Raw genomic sequence first — 18,344 nt, forward strand, 5'->3', positions numbered from 1 at the left:
TTTAATCGGTCGGAAAAGAGCTAAAAGTAGACCTCCATTTTTATTCTCTTTAACGAGTCAAAAAGGGAAAAATACTCGGCAGCCTTTTCATCTTTTACGAGTCAGAAAAGAGCTTAAAGGAGACTCGTCCTAGAGGAACGAGTGGTATAAAAGGTAGCAACTGGTTCCGGCAATGGTGGAACTGCTCAAAACATGTAATGGTCAAGAGGCTGGCTAATAAAACCACTCATCGTTGCGGTTCCTCAGGAAAGGATAAACAACCAAGTGAGAGCATATGATTGGCCAAAGAGATGGTAGCAATGGAATGAAACAACCAAGGCTCATCTAGCAGAATTCAGCGGATAAAAATGGCAATCACGGGATGTAAATCGGGTATGGGTTCATTTTTACACAAGCTTGAACCATGCAGAACTTTGCTTGGATTCTGTTTCATGTTTACACAAGCTTGAAACGAAAAACTATGCTTGTTATAAGTTCGCATGCCCCCGGCATAATGACGCAAATCGAGGTACATGCCCCCCAAGCTTCATTGCATTCAACATAGTGGATGGAATGAAGGTTCACTTTCGAGATCTTGGAAAGACTCAATTGGGAAAAGGGGAAGTTGTTTCATTTTTTAATGAGGTTGACATAGTAAAAGAACTATCCTCATAACCCTTGTTTCATTTTTTAACGAGCTTGACACAAGATCAGGAACAATGCTCCGATCAAACCTAGTTTCATTTTTTAAGGAGCTTGACACCGGAAAGGAACTATGCTCCACCCAAACCTAGTGTCATTTTTTAAGGAGCTTGACACCGGAAAGGAACTATGCTCCACCCGAACTTCATCATAATGAATAGAAAGTCGGGGCTTGCAAGAGTGTTACTCCCGATGAAAGGACCACATCTTGGAAGTCAGGACCTAATGCCCCCAGGACACTATGCATGACGGTGTCATCACTGGATACAGGCACAGGGTAGGTGGCCACGTAGTTGATCTGCGGTGGGGCAGATACAACTAGTGGATAAAAACTAGGAGGGGACGACAACTGCGCAGGAGGCATTGGGGGACTAACGAACGATAATTGATCGATAGTCACAATTCTTCCATCGTGTGGAAAGCAAACCACACGGAAAAGCGAAGAAACAAGTGCCCCCATGGCGTAAACATAGTCGCGACAAAGGAGAAGACTAAAGTCTAAAACACCTTGGGTAACCAAGATGTCTATATAGACCGTTTTTCCTCCCAAAGTAATAGGGAACTTTGGGAGAACTCGTAGAGATGGACAGGCTCCTCCGTCAAAGGCCAACAGATTCTGCGTGACCAGCTCGAGCTGCGGGGAACCTAGAGCTTGCCAAGTAGTGTACGGCATAAGCCTGACCGACACACCTTCGTCCAGAACAGTGCCAGGAACTGCCTTATCACAGGCAAGTACTGTAATCTGGAAAGGCACATGGGATGGAAGGCGGTCGGCGATCAGGCGATTCCAATCAAAGGAAGCGACTAGACCACTTGGTGGGGGAATCGTATGATTTCCCCCATGTGCTAAAGGAATCGAAGGAGAACCCTCGGGAGTAGCTGGGTTAGGAGAGTCATTGCGGGACTCCGGAGAATCTAAAGAGACGAGAAGAACGTGGGCATGATTCTCTTCTGAAACAGAGTGAGCGAGCGGTGGACTCGAGTCAACACTCTTTCCGACCAATGGTTGGTCTGGAACAGGCTGGTCACAGCCGGGTTCGGGAAGAGGGGCCTGGACAAGAGAAGAATGTGAACCAATCTCATTGTCGGGAGGCGGATGATCTGCAGCTGCAGAAAGACGTTGATATCCAACGGGAAGTGGGGGTGAGGGAGCTGGGAGACTTTCCAAGACACTGGAGGCTTTATCCATGACTGGACAAAGGTGAAGGGGATGATTGCCTTCACAAAGTCTACAAGGGATTCGAATCTTCCCTTTTCCCTTACCATTCACAACTAATAAGGTAGCATCGCCGCGAGCTTCAGAGGACGATGAGGGGTGGGCCGGATCGCGAGACCATACTTCTAGTACCCTAGGAATGCTAGGACAATCGTGAAGAAGATGGTCCTATTTGCATAATCGACAAGGAAACTTAACCTTCCGCGGAGGAGAGGAAGGGGGCCCGACTTCAGGTGTACTCGAAGGAGTAAGAGTTATACTTGTAGCCTCTCCCTTAGGAGACTTCTTCTTCTTGGTCTTCTTCTTCTTCTTCTTAGCCACCTAGTTATTCGAATCGAGACTTTCACCAGGCGAAGTACAAGAGGAAGACGTAGAAGTAGGCGTCGAAGGGGAGAGGTCCACCTTAGGATCAACATGATGTTGTTCAGGTGGAGGGACTGATGGACTAACAGCCGACACGGCAGGGACCAAAGAGGTTGAAAACAACCAAACAGGCAACCCGACAGTTAACCCCGGAAGGGATAACGTTGCCATATAAGGAGCACCAACATTCCCGAGAGGAGGGAAATGACCAGGATTCCCGTCAGGAGGGGAACTTGGGTTGGTGAACCCTGGAAAAGTTGCCATGGCAAAAAAAAAGAAGCCTACTCAAGCTAACGCACACAAGATCTAACCAGGTGATGTTAATGTGGCCGAATAAATTTTTAAGACACAGGAACTAAACTTGACCTTTTCATGTTTCAAGAGTCGAGAAAAGGACGAAAAGATGACTCTAGTCTCCTTCGAATGTTTAATGAGCACGAAGTGACAAGACGCTCACTGGCACCTTTTCTTTTAAGGAGTCCGAAAAGGATCAAAGGTGACTACTCTGGAGATTCTAGGCAAAGGGTTTACCAAGAAATCCGTAAAACTACTTATACACCTTCGCAATCGTATGAGAACCAAGGACTTTCGGTACTGCAGTCAATCTTCCCAAATGTTGTGTTCGGTGCGTTACGGTTCGCAGGGCGACAGACTCGGCTTCCTATGGATCAAGGATAAAAGCCTAGTGGGGTCTCCCTATATACGCGATGGTACGTGGGAGCACAGTCCGTGTTAGAACACTATCGAGTCACAGAAGGAGGAACCACCCAACCGTAATGTGAAACAATAGTGACTATGTTTAAAGACGCCGGAACACGTCTCTAGCCTAGACCTCTAGATGTTTGCATTAAGTTCCAATGCATTTTTAGGTTTATTCAGTTTATTTTATGGTTGATCTTGAATTAAGTTTCGGTTTCAGGCCCTATCGTGTGATCTCTCACAATTACCTAGATGAAAACTACATGCCAAAGAATATCATTTCGTTCGATGAATTCTAACTATGAGAGGGTTAAGAGTTTTCAATCAAACAAAATGACCTCAATCAATCAAACAATCTAATGCAGCCAATGGCAAAGAAATGAAACCTTTTCTTTTGAGAACACAAATCAATGAAATGCTCTTTTTCCCATTAACTATTGAATGCAAAAGATATTAGTTTGCTTTCTTTTCAATGGCAAAGTAGTCTGGGTAGTGAGAAGTAATCGAAACAATACGAAGACTGGTTCAATAACAATCACCTAAACAACCAAGCAAGTGTGAACTGATCGATCCAAAGAATTGTGATCTATGCTTGGTAGTGAAGAAATCGAATCAACATAAAAAGTGGTTCAATAATCGACACTAAAAATCAACCAGCAACAAGCAGTGAAAAAGCCTCAAGCAAATCAATAAGAGGGTTGTGGATGAACCTTGAATAGACAAGTAACCTAAGCAAATGGTTTCTCGATGAAACTTCTAAAGGGCTAGGTCACATGGTCTAAAAAACACAAGACTCACTCGAATGAAATCAAAGAGAGAGTGCCCCTTAACCAAAAGCAATCAAAACAAGCTAATGAGAGACAAGAAACAACAGGGGATAAGAAAGATTGATGAATTCAGGAGATAAAGTTATAAAAACAACTTTTCAGGAATCAGCGCAAGTTACACACTGAGAACCCGAGATGATCACTATGTCAGCGCAATTTTTACACAGACCACCCGAGATGTCAGCGCAATTTTTACACAGACCACCCGCGCTGATCCGATTTCAGGAGTCGTCGCGGGAATTAAGCTAGCAACCCAAGGTCAGCACCGGTAAAAAGCATACCAAGTTGCGCTGACATCACGACTGTACACGTCTTTTCCGCGCTGATCAGATTTCCAGGATCGTCGCGACTGTTAGGCGTAATTATGCGATGACCACGAAGTCCAAGAAACAGCTATGCGCTGTCAGTGCGACTGTTTTGATATAAACCGCGCTGAGGCCAAAAAACAGGCAGAATCAAGCCAAAAGCTCCCAAACCAAGGCAATAACTCTTTAAACAATTTAGACACCTCCCAGACTGAACCAGGAAGTCTAAAAGCAAAGAACTAATCCCCAATCTTTGAAAAGAGAGTAACAATCAAACTCAAAAACAAGAATGAACAAAAAGAGAGACAGGCCAGTTCCCCAGCGGAGTCGCCAAATTGTTGGAGAGGTAAATCCCCTCTACAGATAGAGGCGATCCCTACTAGCCCAGAATGGGTCTAGCAACAATCAATCAATGCTACTGTGCAAGTTCCTAATTGCAAATAAAAGATAGGCAAAGAACACCTACTTGGATTCCAACGCTTTTGTTTGATGAAGAGATGCCGCTCTCGCTCCTTCGCTCTGGCCGGTCACAATCCTCCATGATCTCTGTGAATAGATACCTGCACACACGAAGATAAAGACAAACGCAAGCGTGAAATCTAATAAAAGCAATTATACATCAGTCAGAAAGGATGTAATTCTCATTAACCATTACAAAGACAAATGAGAATGGAACCATAACAATAGTCATCTATTATTAATCAATAACAGAGGAAGGTACAACCAAAGTTCTGACGCTGAGTCCTTCTCTAGAGGGTCCAGCCAGCAAGTCTCTTAAGCATTCACCCTTGGAGGTAGATTCTCCCAACACAAAAGCTCTCTCTCACACAAGCAATACTCACAACCTTCCTTAAGCTTCCTCTAGCAAATCCACACTTGTCACACCAACTACCTATTAGCAGCAGCACTCTAAGCACTATGAATTCCACACTATCCAAAACTATCCAAACTCCAAAAAACTAGCTGCTCATGGCATGGTAGAGGTTTAAATAGGAGAAGGAGTCTCCACAAACGGTGGGAGGATGAGCTTATCCCCAAGGAAGGTGGCTCAAATGACGAAACAGACATGCCAGAGAAAGGAGGGCGACATTTACAAGGCCAACAACCAGGTCTGGAGTCATCTGGAAGGCCGGCTGTTAGAACAAACTCGCCCAAACTGGATCAGCGCGGATCCATAACTGCACTGGAGCGCTGACATCGCAGCTGAATAACAAAGAAGGTCATGTCAGCGCGATCAGATATGAATAACAAATGCGCTGGCTCATGAAATTCGATCAGCGCGGGAAGCATGTGTGCTTCCGTGCTGGCAGCGCATTCGGTCTGTTATGGAGTGCCCATCAGCGTGGTTATTTGGACAAAAGTCGCGATGATGGAAAAAACTTTGGCAAAGTGGGTCATTTGGCCAGATTAGAGAGCATGAGCATGATGGATTTGAATTCATGACACAGTAGGGAGAATGACAGGGAGACAGTGACAAATTACTGTGTAACAATTAGTTTCTATGTAGCAGATCTCTTCGAGAAGTAGGCTAGATTACCAGCAATCACACCCTCCATCTAATCCATGCCCTACAGGTCTCCCAAACCTCACCTCAATTCTACCCTAGTTTCCTTTATTTTCCATAGAACTTCTTCCTCTCTCCTTGAGCAAACCCAATCATCTTTCTCTCTCCTGGTGGTTCATGGTAGACCTTAGGCACCTTAACACCTCATCTCAACCTTCATCCACCTTTTCCGCCCACTTTCACACCCTCAAAACAACGGAAATTTCTCTCGGCCTCCTCCTGTAGGCCTCCTGTAGTTTCCCTATTTTCCTCATGTAGTTTCCTTGTGTCCTCCTGTAGTTTTTCGTGTAGGCTTTCTTTTGAAGGCTGAGTGTGGGAAAAGCCTCCTGAAGGCCACCTAAGACCTTCTAGAACCCATCCACACCATCTTGCATCCTCCCCAGCTCCAAAACCGTACTCTAACGCCACCTGTTCACTGCCACACTCACACACAATAAATTAGATGCATGTCAAATCGACATAAAAACACATAAAAATCCAAAAATATGTTTTTTTCTTATTTATTTCTAGAAATAGAATGGATAGATTTTGTTTACATCCTTGAGTAGGTAATGGCATTTCTTTCATGGTTTTCATAGTGTTTTTGGCAAAAGTAGAATTAGCTTGTTAATTAGGGTTCACTAGGTTTTGCTTTACATTCCAGTCTTTCTCCTTTCCTCAATTAGAATAGCATTTGTAGAGTAATTTTTATTTCCTTTCATCACACATAGAGCTTCTTTTGAATTCTATTGAAGTTTGCTTGAGCTCCTAGTGATCTTGTGTAGGCTGACCAAGTGACAACTTGCAGTGAGAACTAGTACTTGTGCATATAGCACCGACGCTTCCAAGTTTGTTATGAATTATCGGGTTGATAAAAGTAAAGTTGGTAGCCTAGGAGTTGCATCATTCTTGCTGCAATACTGGCACTCACCAAGGAGATAGCCAGGTTTCCAAAATAAAATTCTTTTTAGAAGGTGAGGAACCCACTGAGGACAAAAATGGAGTAAGGAGGGAAAGTTTGCCATATCCATGGAATGAGGTAGGCTACCAACTGATCAAATACATCTCATGTGAGAGTAGGTATAGTGTTGTCTATGGCTATCATTTCAGGATCCTTGAAGATTTAATATTTGGAGCAGAAGCACCCCCTCACCAAAGGCTCAGCATAGCATACTTCCTACTTCAATCACTCATAGACTCAAGCATCAAAATGAAGGATGGAAATTCCCAACAGTTAGCTCATCATGGGTTGATTAGGATCCTCATAGAAGATTCCCTCCAAAAGCTTAGAACTCCTATAAAATGGTCAGTTTTTAGAGACATGTTAGCAGAGGATGACATCAAAGCTCTCACTTATGATGTTAGTCCTACTCTCAGTGAAGAGGAAGTAAAATAGGAAGAGGAGGATACAGAAGAAGAAAAGGATGAGATGGATGAAGAAGGAGCTGACATAGAGGAACGTGATGAAGATGAAGAAGAAGAGGGAGAAGACAAGGAGGATGATGAAGAAATAGAGGAGGAAATTAAGGAGGAAATTGGTAGAAATGAAGAAGATCTACAACAATAATAAGACAGGAAGGAGATAAAGGAAGAAGGAAATGGAAAAGAGGGGACAGAAAACAAGGAAGAGTCACCTAGGGTATTTCCAGAAGCCACTGAGAGAGAGGCAACAACTGCCCTCACTACTGTCAGCACCCCAATCAAGCAAAAAGCAAAAAGGCAGAGGAAGACCCCATTATGTTTCAGGACAAGAAAGAGCACAAGAATAAGACAGGGGAAGTCACAAACATCAACCAAAATTCCTATTGTGATTGAATACTCCCCTACACAAAAAGACAAAATGTCATCCCCTAATTCCCCTATCACCTATGTGATCAGGTCTACTACTAGATCAACTTCCTCTAAGGGAAAGGCAATCCTACAAGACACATAAAAAAATCTATAGGAAGCAAAAACAGTCCTACAGGATACTCTGTTGAATCTATAGGAGGCACAGGAATTGGAAAGGAAGGTAGGGGATAAACAAGAAACTAAAGAGGAGGACCCAAAGACAAAAGAGCCCAACCCTCGACCTAACTTGGACTCCGATTACCAGTTTATTGAAGGAGGTTGTGTCATACCTCAAAAATTTTCCATCCCATTGTTCTTCAAGCTTGAGAAAGAGAGGGCCAGAACTCATCGATGGATGCAAATCGCCAAATCAAACGGGGTGGAAGACATTGGGCACATGGAAGAGAAGATCAAGTAGATGGGAAGAGAGCTAAGTGGCTTGAGGGACAGAGAAGCTATAATGAGAAATCAACTAGAGACAGAAAATGCATGGTTGAGGGGACAACTGCAGGAAAGGGAGAATAAATTGGCATGTATGGCCAGTCTCTCTTTGGAAATAATCCAGTGTAGGATGCCAACTAAATCCTATGCTCTCTAACTCAAAGAAAGATGGCTGCAGTTTCAGATTAAGACCCTAGCATAGAGAGGCACCATGCCATTTCAGGACTACAGGCAATTTATTGATCTTTGTGACCAAAGTACACTAGAGGATAGGGCCAAAATGGCTGAGTTTTATTTGCACAACATGGCCGTCATAGACATGAATGTATTGGACCCTAATGCCAAGCTAGGAGATCTACAATTAATGGCTTTGGCATCATGGACGAACCATGAGGAGTCAAGAGCTACAAAGATGAAAAGGATATTGCCAAGAGAGAAAACTGAACCTCTTCTGATCAAAGCTGAAAAATCAAATCCCATGGCCCTCATCAATATCCACAATTTGATTGCAATGATCCTCAGCTGGAACCTAGATATCTTGCTACCCAAGAGAAAGCAATTTCAAATTTTTAGGACATGTTCAGGTTGCTAGGAGATGATAGTATACATGCTTGTTTGAGAAGATGGAACACCCTGCTATACAACTTAAAGATAAGAGAATATCACTATCCTCAAAGGTTGAGAGAGGCACTCAACAGGACACCTATGTATAAGCAATCTATACAAAGGTTGAAGGTCAATTGGATAGGCCTAAAACTAAGTCCACCACTACTCTTACGGATGCTAGAAGGGAGAAAAGAAGAAGAAGAAAAGAGGTAGTGGGAAGAGGTAGAAAATAAAGCAGGCTTCTATGAACAAGAAGAGGAGACCACAACAGAGGCATGGGATGTCAGAGAGGTCACCAGAGCCTTGAAGAATATGGGTATTGAATAAGTTGCTCAGAGGATGAGCAACACTTTCAGTAGGGGGGTGATGATGAGCCTCATCATTGGGTAATTATATGGGCCTTAATTCACCTCCTAGCTTACTCAAACCAACTTTTCTCATAACTTATTGCATGCTTTTGATTATATTTTGTTTATCAGGTGAGTTAGAGTTGGATATTATGCTTTGTGGTCTAATATGCATTTAATGTAGGATTAAAGGAGAAAATAAAGGAATTTTGGTAAAGACCAAGGTCAAAAATCAAACGGGACAAGGGAAAGGGATTATAGGAGGTAAATCCTCCTCATTTGCTACCCATCCATTCGAATATTCATCCATCAGCTCGGAGTGCAAACAACCAAATCATGAGGACTAGAAGGTAGCCAAGCAAGTGAGAGACAAAGCACTAGTTTATCTCGAGTTTGGGAGCCGAGCCTCCCTAATTTTAAGGAAGTCGTTGGGGACTTTAGATGTATAAGTAGAGAGGCCTAGGACCTCAGTAGGATTCAGATTTTTGATTGTAAAACTCTACTCTATTTTCAAGTTGCAAGACTTGTGACAGTTCTTTTGATGTAATTTGTTGTTTTGGTAATAAGAATGAGTTTTGTTTTGAGCCAGCACTGAGTTAACTCAGAGGGTTGAAGCTCTTAGGTTAGGGCCCAACCCTAGCAGCCAAGGCTCCTCTTGATTGTACATGTATGTTTAGTGTAGATTCATAGCTTAATTGTTAATTTGCTTATTAGATACATTTCCATTGCAAGTAGTGTAGATCAAATTGGTTGTGGGATAGTTTGCTTCCATTTGTTCCTTATTTCAAGTAGTAGGTTAGTAAGGAGAAAAAGGATCACCACAAGGTTGTTAGCAGGTGTCTCAGCCTCACTTCCTCCCTTTGGGACCATGACTTGAGGAAGGGACCCTTAAGCAGCCCCAAAAACACAGATTTCTAGTTCTTTTGTGGGCTTTGGAGTTTTCTATCTTTAATTTAGCATTTGGTTAATGTTGAAAGGTAGATTTCATTGTCATATTTTCCATCTCTAGTTTTGCATTAGATATCACTCATGCTTTTATTCCCTTCAACAACTTTCTTCATGAATAATATAGGGAGTTGATTCATTAATTCTTCTTTTCTAGTTTATGAAAATGTATCTTGTTGAATAGATTTTTTAAAGACACACATGTTTTATGCAGAGTAGGTGCTTCAGGAGGAGACTAAGACTTCATAGCTAGCAGGCACCTTCCACTTCAACCATCTTAGCCATCCCTTATTTTCACCATCACCCTCACTATTTTTCATCATTTTTCATTGAAATTCTCCCAAACACATTGAGAGAATCTAGCCATCTATCATCTTGGATATTGACTCTTGAGTAGTCCTAGACCTTCTAACACTCCATTCCACCAATCACACACCTTTCCTAACCTTCCCATCACCTCCAACACCTCACATTTAGCTCTCGACTGTATCCTATAGGCTTCCTGTAATTCCTATAGGATCATCCTGTAGGTTTCTAGTACATCCTGTAGGTTTTCCTAAAACAACCTGTTTTGAGGCTGAACTGATGGAAAACCTCTAGGAAGTCAAAAAGAGCCTCCTAGGGACCCTCCACACCATCCAACCAATTCATAAACCTTCTATCCATCCTCAAACACCCTTAATCCACCTGTCACATCCACAAGAACAATTAGTTTCCATACTTGATTTTGCATAAAAAGACTAAAAAAGTGAAAACAGATTTAGTTTACTTTCTTTACTTGCACATTAGTATTTTTTGATGCTTCTTACTTCTACGACATAGATAGTAGCATTTGTTTTATGTTGATTTAGCATTTCTTCTTAGCATAGCTTCTTAAATGGTTAGTTAGTCTATGGTTTGGTTTTGCATTACATGTTGGCCGTCTCCATTACTAAAGTAGAGTAACTCTCTTAGAGTAGATTTACTTTTATTCCATCAAAGAATCAAGCTTCTTCTGACTCTATAGAAGTTTGGCTTGGAACTTCAGTGGTCTCTTGCCATCTGAACAATGACAACAGGTAGAACCATCACTTTTACTTGTGCATACAACACTATCGCGTCCAAGTTTGTACGAACCTCGGGTTGATAAGTAAAGCTGGTAGCCCAAGAGTTGCAACATCCTTGTTGCAATATTGGTGCTCATCACTAATCCGTCAGCCTTCCCTTCCAAAACTACACAGAAGATACCTTTAGTGGTCCTCCCCTCATTTTGACCCACTCTGTCCTTGAACTAGGTAGAAGTCGGTCAGTCTTCCTCTTCAGAACAGCTCATAAATCTTCTACAGTGGCCCCTCCTTCAACTAGAATCACTGTCTCTAAAAAATACACAGAGATTGTCCCTCACCCCAGCCTGAACTGTGCATTGCATAGTTCCAAGCCTTAAGCCTCAACCCTGATTGTTGGGACTTCACAATGTGCAATCACCGAGCCTCTCTCTCTGACTTACAACTCAATTCTGGCTCAGTCTTTGAAGATGAATGCACCATCTTTGGTAAGGAGGTTTTCAAGCTGATGTCATCTCGTCATGCGTAGGTTGTAGATACAAGAACATGGTGGGATGATGAAGAAGAAGACATGCAAAGGAAATTCTTGTAGATGAGCATGCAAGTTGACCTATCAAAGAAAAGTAAAGGGACATCAAATCTTGACCACAACCCAAGACTTTATATCATTGAAGATTCTTATCGCCAAGCCATGAGGAGGTGGAAGACAAGGGTATTATCAAGTATACATAATTAACAACAAAAAAAATGACCTGACACTAGCACAACATCCAAGAAATTTACATCAGTAGTGCCATGTCATATCGTATCATGAGATTTCATATACCACATCATCGTTGTGGACAATGTATATTATATTCAAATGTATTGTAAAGTGGAAGTCCAAAGGAAACACATGAATATGGAGAGTCATGTAAGTTAAAATTTCATAGGAATTTGAACAGTCATGAGGGCTTTCAAATAGTCACAAAGGGAAGCATCACGCCTTGGTTATATATACCCCCTCATTGTATGAGCAAAGGACATTTTCACCTTGGCTCCTCCCGCAAGGCATTAGAGAGATCAAATAGTTCTTTGAGGAGCAAGGAGTGGCTCCAATGTCCCACTACTCAGGCTAGTGATGTAAAATGTAAACATGTGTCTTTGAACTTTTTCTTAATAACATAAGCCTTTTAAGGCCAACATGTTCTTCATGCATGGACAATGAATGTTTGTAAGACTATTTTGTGGACATTTGTATTTCATGTTTTCTTTCACATGTACTAATATAGTTGAACTATTTTGGTTATTTTAGTGCTTATCTTATTGAGAATGTGTTGTAATGGTTGTTAACAGTGTCCCATCCTTGTGGACTATTCCGTGGGATATTAGACAGATCATTCCTTGCTTATTGGTTGTAATGATCGTCACATCTGTTGTGGACTATTCCACTGGATGTTAGATGGATCTTTTTGGTTCATGTGTGTCTCTTCTTGGTTGGTATTATTACCTTTCACTTAGAGGATCACTTTTCTCTCTCCCTTTGCAGTAGAAGAAACTCGACACAATTTCATTCCACATTCACCAGGAACACCTCCCTTGCTTTTCAAAGACACCATTGCATCACTCTCTTGTGCTGACAGCTAGAGCCAAGGTAAATCTTTAAGGATCTGGCTACTGGGCCTTTATACCAGATGGGAATCCTACACTAGATGGTGTGAGGTTTTTATTCGGACTCCATACCGGGGAGATCCCCTTGGTTGATGGATTTCTAACACCGTTAACAAAATGGTGCTAGAAGGAGGGCTAGATGATAGGTTGTGCCCATTGAGTCTAGTTTGAATCTCTTATTTCAAATGGATCTTCTCTAATAATAATCCTAGGATGTTTTTCCAAAGAGATTAATTGTGTCATCCCTGCGAAATTTATTCATAATCTATCCTAATTTAAGTTAGGTGGTGAGGGTAAATCAACCTTTCGTGAACATTCATTTCAAGTTGTCTATCTTTGTCTTTCTAACATAATACTTTCCAAATATGTCATGGATAGATTACTCACCCTCACATTCGACGGTCATGTTAATCTATGGTGACATACATTACCCATTTCTTCTATCCATTCACTCGACCAACTTGCCAAGAATCTTGATAAATATTTCGATAAGTATAATTACCGAGATGTTTGTGGAAAAATCAATATTTTAGGAATAAAGCCTGATGAATTCGTTGAGGATTTTTATAATCAATTCCTTCACCTCTGTTATGAAATTCCTAAAAAACATCTAAACACCTACTATATACGCACATCTATCGTATATGGAAAACTTTCATGTATGCACATATACGGAAGATATGCACATATACAGATGATATGCACATATACAGATGACATGTGCAACTTTTATATATCCGCATATACAAAAGTTGCACATATAAGGAAGACATGTGCATATGCAGCTATTTCTGGGTTATATACATACTTATTTAGCAATGAAACATGAAACACAATATGCACTCATATGTGATTAGGTAGTGCAATCTGGTATTCTACTAGTCTAATTCTTTCCAAAATTTGTAAAGGACCACAATAACAGGTAGCTAGTTTTTCACAACCACCCCACCTCAAGGTACTTTTCTTGGGTTTGAATCACACATAGACATGCTCCCCAACCTGAAATTCTCTATAAGTCCTTTTTTGTCTGCATAATCCTTCTTTCTGTCTTGGAAAGCCTTTAAGTTTTTTCAAACCTTTCTTATAGTTTGTTCTATTTCTGTTAACATATCAGGTCCTCTTATTAACTTATTTTCAGGGTTGCTCCAATTAGTAGGTGTATTGCATCTCCTTCCATTTAATACTTCAGAAGGACTGATTATGAATGAGTCATGATAAATGTTGTTATATGAAATTTCAACTAGGTGAAGGTATTGTTCCCACTTGGTTGGTTGTTGGATAACATACATTCTTAGCATGTCCTCAAGCACCTAGATCACTCGTTTGATCTACCCATCTGTTTGTGGATGATGGAAAGTACTAAATTGAAATTGGGTATCTAATCCAACAAAAACATATTTCCAAAATGTTGAAGTAAACTTTACATCCCTATAAAAAATTACCACCTTAGGTATGCCATGCAACTGAAATATTTCTTTCATAAAAATACTAGTGATTTGAATAGTCTTATACGTAGATTGTACTAGGATAAAATGGGTTGTTTTTATCAATTTATCGACTACCACCATAATTGAGTCATTTTTCCTTTTCGATCTAGGTAAACCTGTAATGAATTATAATGAAATGACATCCAATTTCCACTCCAGAATGGGTAATGGATGGAACAATTTTGTTGGGTGTTGGTGCTTAACCTTGAATTGTTGAAACTCCAGACATTTAGCCAAATAATATACAATATCTCTTCTCATTCCAGGCCAAAAATATTTTTTTTCTTATTGCAGAAAATAATTTCTGATATTTGGGATGGGCAGCATATTAAGGGATTTTGTGGAACTCATCCAAAAATAATTGTCTAACAATCAATTAGTTAGGAACATATATCCTCCCCATAAAAGTCAATAAATTGTCTTTATTTATACCATATTCAGATTGATTCTCATATTTGTTTACTTGTTCAACTCATTGCCATAAAAAATATATATTTTGGATCTTTTGAGGAAACTTCTTTAATATGATTTTTGAGTCAAATTATAGCCTTATAATTTGATTTACATAAATCATCAACCTAGGGTAGGTTAGCTTGTGAGATGCTACGCAAAGTATATGCAGGCTTAACACTGTAAGTGCTGATTAATCTAAGTAGTCAATCATAGAAACCAATGACTCTTTCATGTATCAATCACTTAGCAACAAAGGCTATATAGTGGATCAAACATCCCTCTACAACTCTTAAGATTGCTGATGATGATTAGGAAAAGATATAGAAATCAACTTACAAAAAACTCAGAAATTCACTCAACATTAGAAATCAGATCTTCATTAAATGAATTCTACAAAATAACAGGAAACTAGTTCATGTAATCAATTTCTACTGATATATCAGAAAGAGTGCATTAGCTGTAAAAATAAATTATTTGTACATAACAGAAATAAAATGAACAAACTCAACTACGGGAGTTGTGAACAAAGGGGACCCTTCCTTACTAACAACCCCTTCAAATTAGAATAGTTTGTTCACTAAGGTAGGTAGAACATATAATATTGTATTAATCTGAAAAAGATATAGTCGAGTACAATCTGATATATAGTATTATCTGAAACCAACCCAACAACCCCCTATCTTGAAAACTAGAACCGATTTTATACATTTACAAAAGCCCATATATGGATCGAAGTAAGGAAGACTACTAATCTAAGCCATCAGCTAACAGTTCTGTTACAAAATATCAAATTTAGCCATACTGGATCTAATCCATGACTGAAAGCATGGATTAGAAAAAATTCATTACTTGGTTGTAGATTTTCTCCAAATTACCAACGAGAGAAGGTTTATGAATTTGGGCAGTATCGTTTGAAAATCTGAAACGGACAATAGGACAACATCCATATGTGATATATTCTACACAAAACCCATGTTCCCATTTGACATAGATATTCATGGAACATAGCTAACCCTCGATGTTTCTGCAGGAACTCCGGGCGGTTATAGGAAATCCGCGGCTGCAGGAAGTTTGGAGTGTTTGCAGGAAATAGGATCGCACAACTATCTGCAGGAAATGCGGGCCTGTTTTTGAATCAAAACAAATCTACACAAGAACTCTAGATTAGTTGGCATGGTAATTAAATAAAGAACAAATAGTTGTAAGGAATACTTAAAGTTAAGGTAAAAGATGCTTTTTTATGTTAATTTGCATACCTTTAGCCTACAACACCCTTTTGGAAAAAACCTAAGTATTATAACCGAAATAGGGATAATAGGGGTTAAAGATAGTTCAAAATGGGCAAGGTAAAGTATGGAAAAGGGTGTCAAAATTGGGAAAAACCAAGCCCCAACATCTCCCCCACACCTAGCTTCTTGCATGCCCCTTATGCAATAAAAAATGTTCCATCTTCCCCAAAAAGAAAAAAGAAAAGGAAATAATTCCTTATCCTAAGCTACAACTACTACAGCCAACTGATCTACCACCTCTGCCAACTAGTCCAACTGGTTACCACTGGATTTTGCAAGAATTTGACCCTTTTATAATTCATTCTTATTTTTCAGATGGTCAATCCTAGCTTGCTTCTTTTTAATAATTCGGGCCGCTTTTTGAACCCACTCCTCATGTTCTTTTTGTATACGCAGGTTGTTCTCCTTCAGGGTCTCGTTTTTCTTTCTCAAGGCTCTCTGTGAAATGGTGATCTTGGTGATGATTTCTTCAAGTTCCTGCAGAGATTGTCTATTCTATGGGGTTACTTCCCCTTCCTGCTATCCTTAGAGGGATTGAGGGGACCCAAGGCCCTCCTCTGCTTGCTATTCTCCTGCTGTGTTATCCCCGCTTCCATGCAGCAGCAAGTCCTGAAAGGACATTGCTTCTTCGTTGATGAACTCAACTGACTTAATTTTTGCTTTACCTTTGGGTGGGCCATGGTGTTTCTCCTTATTCTTATCCGTTGTCTCAAGAAACACTTCTGCATCCGCAGTATCCTTTATAGCCAGCTGAACAACCTAGCTTTTAGTAAATCTTTTTCCATAGGTGGAAGTGCCATTCTTTGATTAAGCCTGTTTTCCCACAGTCTCACCTGTCACCACCACTTCCTCATCTCTTCTTGCTTCCTTCATTTGTAGCCCAAGTGTCTGAGGCTTCTTCTTCTTTGGGTTTTCTATCGGTTCCTTCTTGGTGGGCTTCAGAGAGTCGATGTCATCCCTTCTTTCCTTCTTTACCAATGGCCCATGAGTCTATGACTTTGTTTTGATTTTTCCGCTCGTTTTTCCTCTGTAGACTTTGAAGGGTCAGACTTTTTCTCTTCCTCTTTTTCCTTTATCTGCAGCCCATGCATTCGCGTCTTTTTCTTCGGTTTATCTTCCAGTGCTTCCTCCATGGAATCTGAGGAATCAAAATCCTCATTTTTTGCGAAGTCGTTTTCAGCCAAGAACTCCTCCCATGTCCACTTCTTGTCTTTCAAAACCTCCACCAGGATGATTTTCACCAGTCTATGGTGATAAAATTTTTCCTCTAAGTTGGCCCCCCTTTCCTTGGCAGTCGTCGACATCTTCATCAGAGACATTCTTAAGTAATATGGAAAATTTAATGGCTTGTCATGAAAATGGACAAGGAGCCGAATTTGAAATAGGAATACAAGCGCAAAGTGACCTTCACACGTTATGTATTTTTGTTGGAAAAAAAATAAGTTCTAGTACTTACTTTTCAAGAAATCCTGCGAAATTCCCTTACTCTAGTCAAGGTCTGAATGCTCTTTATGGTGGAAAGACATGAACAAGTCCTTGTTGAAATGTTGGTTCTTAAACCAGCATTCTCCTAGCTATGAAATTATGGATGCTCGTGCTACAAAACCCTTGGTCAACTTAAATTGGGCACCCCAACTTGAGCCTTATTGCCATTCAGGTTTAGGGTGAAAGACTTTGTCACTTTCGAGTTGTGGCTGCTGAATCGTTGGAAAAATGGCAGCCACCCTACTTTTTCCAATCTCTCCTTACTGTGAGGATCAGTCTCCAGCAACTCAAGCCCTTACGGCTCAAAGTGAATGAGGGCACATAGTTTTGACATGGTGAAAAACTAGAAGACAGGGCGTATGCAATTATTTGAAAAATATTGGGTTTAAGCTTTGCAACGGAATTTCGCAACAAGGGAGGGCTTATTATAGAAGGTTGTAAAAAATTACGGGATTTTCGAGAGACAGGTTGTGATCATGATTATCATCATGATCCGACCTGCAGGAAGATATGGGGAGTACATCTACTGGTCGTGTCAGAATCATGGTGATTGGGTGTGGAGCTGAAGTCATACTGCATCGGATTACGACTGTGTTTTTCCGCAACGGTGACCATAGCCAAAAAATCATACAAATGTTAAAAGTTAAAGCATTAATTACCCTTTACCTCAAGTGTCCTATCGCCGGTTGTACTTTACCATTCTTACCTTCCAACGGTCTAGTACTTTGGATGATGTGTGCATGTCCTTGAGATGATAACCCACCTAATAGTTAAATCAGATATATGAATTCATAATTCATGACCTCTACTAGTAATTAAAATATGTCAGTACTTTAAATAATTTAAATTAATGCTTTGTCTATTCTTTTTGTTTTTCAGAAAACCAGGGTGTCACTGCAGGAAATGGAACCGGGACTACTGAGCCTTCTACAGGAAATGGAACCATTACTGCTGAGCCTTCTAGAAAATCGAATCACAACTTTCGGAACTTTTGGAGGAAATCAGACCATGACTTGTGGAGCTTCTGCAGGAAATCGAACCATCAATCAACACTTCTCCCTCGTTTGTGTACAATTCACTCCACATGAATAAAGGTGCTGATGTAAAATGTGAAATGAGCTCATTGGATTACCA

Source organism: Pinus tabuliformis, chromosome Q (genome assembly GCF_031772625.1).
Source record: "Pinus tabuliformis cultivar Carrire ecotype Pingquan chromosome Q, CPIR1, whole genome shotgun sequence".
In the NCBI taxonomy this organism is placed as follows: domain Eukaryota; kingdom Viridiplantae; phylum Streptophyta; class Pinopsida; order Pinales; family Pinaceae; genus Pinus; species Pinus tabuliformis.